At 48.0% G+C, this 5691-nt stretch overlaps 1 non-coding gene across 1 annotated transcript; it reads right to left on the bottom strand.

Moving 5' to 3' along the window:
* Nucleotides 1-604: 604 nt before the first annotated feature.
* Nucleotides 605-678, bottom strand: TRNAT-AGU (transfer RNA threonine (anticodon AGU)). The gene has a single exon. It is a non-coding gene; the product is annotated as a tRNA-Thr (tRNA).
* Nucleotides 679-5691: the final 5013 nt, after the last annotated feature.

Below are 5691 nucleotides of genomic sequence, written 5' to 3'. Positions count from 1 at the left end.
GGTAATTGTGTGTTCCATGTAATGCAAAGAGTTACAAACGTATGTGACCACCCGAGGAAGATCAGTAGAGTCCGAGGGGATCAGAGCATATCCTGGAAGTTGTTTACAAACGTTTGCGTCCTGAATTGCGATGATGTCCGGTGGGGATGAGGAAGTAGCGATAATTTGCTGCAGAGGACAGCCCTTACGCCGAAAGCCCCTGCAGTTCCATTGAAGATTCTGTAACGAATTATGGTCCGTCGGAGCTAGGAGCCATGCTGTAGAGTGGAGGGGCGAAGGAGGGGTGTGGGGGATTGCACTGTGGAAGGAGAGGCTGGTGAGAGTCTAGGAATAAGGTGAGGTAAACGCTTCTCTACCTTGGTCATGGTGCTAGTGATGACAGTATCCGTTAAACGGGTAAGGATAGCGTCAATCAAAATTTGGCACTGTGCAGTGACCTGTGCAGTAATGCGCTCTGCATTGGTCAAATGTTGGAATCCCCCAAGGTGGAGTAGATTTGTAATAAGGGAGTAATTACTCATTGGCATCCACCCGAGCGCAGCCATACGGCTACAAAGGAAAGCTATACAGCTTTCTCAGAAACTTCGTAGTTAAAGAAAAATTCGTCCTGGTCCGGGGTTCGAACCCAGGACCACCGCTTCACTGGAGCAGTCGCTCTACCAATTGAGCTAACCAGGACGGCAAGTTTATGGTAGGGCGGGAGCGAATTGATCAATAACTCGAAGTGGGAACTGTGTTGGTCAAATGTTTAAGGGAATCCCTGGTCCTGGGTTCGAACCCCGTACCAGGACGAATTTTTCTTTAACTACGAAGTTTCTGAGAAAGCTGTATAGCTTTCCTTTGTAGCCGTATGGCTGCGCTCGGGTGGATGCCAATGAGTAATTACACCCTTATTACAAATCTACTCCACCTTGGGGGATTCCCCTAAACATTTGACCAACACAGTTCCCACTTCGAATTATTGATCAATTCGCTCTCGCCCTACCATAAGCTTGCCGTCCTGGTTAGCTCGATTCTACTTCCGGCCACCGAGCGTGACGGACGTGTGTATCATGGGCTCCCAAGGAGCGGATTCAGCGGCCCAGCCGGGCCGCGGTATCAGGAGTACGATCAAACCGAACGAGGACTACCAGCTGATTTTGCCGCATTTGCCAACAGGTTCGAGCGTTTTGCATACTGTTTTTTTGCATGGCGACGTCCAAGCCAGGCCATACCGTGTTGAAAACTTTCGTGACGCTCTTGAGCGGCTGTCATTGCTGCCGGAAGTAGTTGCCCTCGGGGCATATCAGATGAATCATGTTTGGGCCGTGACATTCTTCAATGAAGAAGGAAAAAACAAAATGCTACAGGCGGAAGCGTTCAACGTCAAGGACCACCGCTGTGTGGTCATTGACCCACGCAACCAGGGCGTCAGGCTGAAGCTGTTCTGGCTGCTACACGGCGTGCAAGACGACGACGTGAAGGCAGCTCTGGCGGCTTTTGGAAAAGTGACCGACATAACTCGGGACAAGTGGAGAGTCAAAGGCTGCGTCGACAAGTCGTCTACTACACGCTCAGTGACATTGAAGCTGAAGGTGGGCGTCACCATCGAGGACTTACCGCACCAGTTGCGTGTAGGAGAGGACGTCGCACTCGTCCACGTTCCTGGCAGAGCTCCGCTCTGCCTCCGGTGCCGCGGCACCGGACACATACGTCGGGAGTGCCGTGTGCCACGTTGCGGGCTCTGTCGTCGCTTCGGCCACGACAACGCCCAGTGCGTGCGAACATATGCTACCGTAGCTGGTCCTGGTCGTAGGGATACTACAGAGGAGCATATTATGGACGAAGTCGACGCGGTAGAGGCGACCCGTAAGAGTCGGGAAGAAGCAGTACCGAAAAGCATAGCCTCAGAAAAAGCAGTGCTTCCCACGGAACATGAGGCTGCCAACTCAGCAGAACCATCTGTGCCTAAAACCAGAACTGAGGCGGAGGCGGGAAAAGCAGATGATGCTTCGGTAGGTGCACCTGAGACGGTTTTGGAACCGACCGACGAGAAGGACATTGACACGGAGATGCCCGCGGCGTCAACTTTGCCAGCGAAGAGGACGCACGACGAAGCTGATGACAAGGCGACGAACTACGACGGGACGGACCATGAGGAGCCTCTTCCCAAAGCGCCTCCTGTTCGACGTGCGGCCTACAAGCCCAAGCCGAACGTCCCTCCTGATCGTAGGACTTCATCGGCTGCCCCTCCGCCTTAGCGGAGGTGCCTTGCTGGGTCTCCGTGTTGGTAACCCGGTCTTCGGTCGGGTTCAGTGCTGACACCGCCGTACTTTGCAAGCTGGAAGGATTTTTGATGAGGTGAGCTGCAAACCGATGTCACTTCGAGAGCGGCGAATCCCAACCATTTAGATGGCGTCTCAACTAACATCTAGCTTGCGTATTGCCACACTGAATGTAAGAGGTCTTTCTGCGCGAAGAAGGCAAAATCAGCTTAAACGTCTCTTGTTCTTCGAAAACGAAATCGATCTGTTGGCTGTTCAAGAGACAAAAATTGAAAGCGAAGAGTCGACAGATGCGATGGCAGAAATTTACCGTGCACAGTTCAGTGTTTGCGTGTGCCATGCAGAAGGAAAGTCGGGAGGGTGTCTGATTTTAACTCGAAACGGCAAAGTCGCCGTGGAAACTGTATTTTCCTGTGAAAGTGGCCGGATTGTAGCATGTGATTTTTACTTTTCTGGTGTAGAGTGGAGAGCTGTGTGTGTATATGCACCTAATAGAATTCCCGAACGAGATGCCTTTTTTCGCCGTGTTCAACCTTTCCTGCTGACAGAAAAGCGTGTACTATTGCTTGGAGATTTCAACTGTGTGTGTAGACCTGAAGATAGAACAACGAACAAAACCCTGCAGGACACGAGTGCCGAGCTGCTGTCTGAGATGATTAATGAGGCAGAATTGGAAGACATTGGCATCATAATGCAAGGTTCAGAACAAGCACAGTACACGCATTTCTAAGGCGTTAGTCACGCAAGGCTGAACAGAATTTATGTTTCTTCATAGGTTGTGCCCTTGTGTTCCCAGTACCAGACTGTGCACGTCAGCTTCAGTGATCATTCTTTAGTCGTGATCACACTTGGGGAGAGGAAAAGGACTGTCAAGTTTAGTTGGGAATTATGGAAATTTAATGACTCATTGTTGGAGGATGACGAGTTTAGCAAGAAACTAAAAGACTCAGTCAAAAGCTTGTTAGAAAAAGAGACAGACTTTATACAAACATGGGAACAATTTAAATGCGACGTGAAAGTGGCCGCTATATAAAGAGCATGTGTTTTAAAGCGTAAAGAAAAACAGCAAGAAAAGGAACTTCGTACCGACCTTGATTTCATGCTCAGCATGGAAGGCGTCAAGCCGGGGTTGTACAGACAAGAAATAAACGAGACCAAAACTAAGCTTGAACTAATAGATGAAACGAAATATCGAGGTGCTGTGATAAGGGCACGCAGCGAAAGATTTTGGCTTGGGGAGACGCCCACAAAAAGGGCGCTCAGTAACGAAAAACAGTATGCAGTTTCGAAAGAGATAAAGGAAATTTGTTATCGCAATGACGTAACTTCCGAATCTGAGGTGATTGAAAGGGCGTTTCTGAAATATTACCAAAACTTGTTCAGCCTTAAAACGCCTGATGTTGAACATTACAAAACTGCATTCCTGTTGCTAATGCCAAGAGTCGAGGAGGACCTGGCGCAGGTACTTGAGGAGCCCATAACGGCAGCAGAAATCGAAGCTGCAATACAGCAGCTGAGCTTAAACAAGTCACCTGGGCCGGACGGCCTCGGTGCCGCACTTTACAAGGCTTTGAAAACAGAAATGGCAATAGCATTGCAGCGCGTAATAAGCGAGCGTTACGAAAGAAAGTTAACTCCACCGTCTTTTTGAACTTCCCACGTGGTGTTGATCCCAAAATCGGACGACCTGAGTAGGTTGCAGTCAGTTGAGTGTTACCGCCCAATAAGCTTAACTAACGTAGACTACAAAATTTATATGAAAGTGCTAGCCGGACGACTCCAAACAGTAATTAAAACCCTTGTTGGCCCACACCAGACCTGCGGCATAAAAGACAGATCTATTTTTACTAACATACACGTAGCTAGGAGTGTCCTTGAATGCTGTGATGCAACGGAGGGTCGTGTCGCCATGATGCAACTGGACCTGCATACGGCGTTTGATAAAGTTGTGCATGAAATTTTGTTCGTGCTTTTGGAACATGTGAATGTGGGATGTATCATCACTGATGGAGTGAAAATGGTTTATGATGGCTGTACATCAAGGTCAATAATTAATAACCGCCTGAGTAATAGTATTCCTGTCTTGTCATCAGTGAAGCAGGGTTGCCCTCTTTCTCCACTGCTTTTTGCACTTTACCTGGAGCTCTTTTGTTTAAAGCTGTTAACTACGCAAAACATTCGAGGTTACGCCTTTTGTCATACTTAAGTGAAGGTATTGGCATATGCAGATGATATAGCAGTGTTCTGCAGAGACCAGGAAAGCGTGCAAGAAGTGGTGAGAGAAGCCGTAAATTTTTGTGATGCAAGTGGCTGTGCGATAAGCTGGCAGAAATGTTTTGGTTTTTGGCATGGAAAGTGGCAGGCCACGCTAGAAGTATTCTGTCGAATGAAGTGGGTAGACACGCCAGGAGAGTACCTCGGCGTGCCGCTAACCAACTACAGAGAAAGCAAAGAATATTGGGCCCATGAAACCGAACGAGTCAAAGCTCAGACAGGCAAATGAGGCGGTCACAACTTTTCCATGTTTGCAAGAGCTACGGTGTGCTACATGTTTTTAATAGCGAGGATTTCTTACGTTCTGCAAGCGTTAACTTTGCCAAGGACTTCAGTGCAAAGGTTGCACAGAGTGTTTGCAACATTTATTTGGGCGTCAACTTGGAAACGTACCAGCCGATGCAATCTGTTCCACAAGGTGCGGAATGGGGGGCTAGGGTTATCAAATTTATTTCTGAGACAGATAGTCACTAGATTCTTTTTCTTGCGTCAAGATAATGATTTTCTGCGAACTGTTATACAAGCGCGATTGTCAGAATCACTGCCTGATTATGTTGTGTCATCCATGTCTGCAGGGCGGAGTGGGTTAAGTGCTTTTTTGCAAGAAGTTGTTGCAGCAGTCCGTACTCTTCGGTCAAAATTTTCCGATGAATATCTAACCATTGTAACAAGGAAAAAGATGTACAAGGACCTGCTTGATGTGTTTAGGCCAGTGCTTGTTTATCGCAGTGCATATCTTCTGGCTCCCGAAAGGGATGTGCTAAAAAGAGTCAAAATAATGCCGGTGAAGCCTTCAGTGCGTTCTTTCTTTTTTCAATTGCATACTGGAACCCTCCCAGTGAAGCCATGGTTGCAAAGCAAAGGCCTTTTTGTACCTTGGTCAGTAGAGTGTCTTATTTGCAAGAAAGTGAAAACTATAGAACATATCTTTCTCGACTGTCATGACGCTGTTTTTCTTTAGGATGTGTTGAAGCGCACACTGAAAAAAGATTTCCCCCTGACTCCTTTTGGAATACGCTTCCTACCATGTGCAGAGCCAGGTGAAGTGCCTTGCGTCCTGCTAATGTTGCTCTGCATGCACAGCCTATGGCGTACGCGAATGGATGTCAGGCATGAACATGTTGTTGTGAATCCGGCTCATCAGTATTTCATT

This window comes from Amblyomma mixtum, chromosome 10 (genome assembly GCF_055824585.1).
Source record: "Amblyomma mixtum isolate Tamu chromosome 10, ASM5582458v1, whole genome shotgun sequence".
NCBI lineage: Eukaryota > Metazoa > Arthropoda > Arachnida > Ixodida > Ixodidae > Amblyomma > Amblyomma mixtum.
Note: the sequence above shows the minus strand (reverse complement) of the source record. Positions and strands in the feature narration are given on the sequence as shown.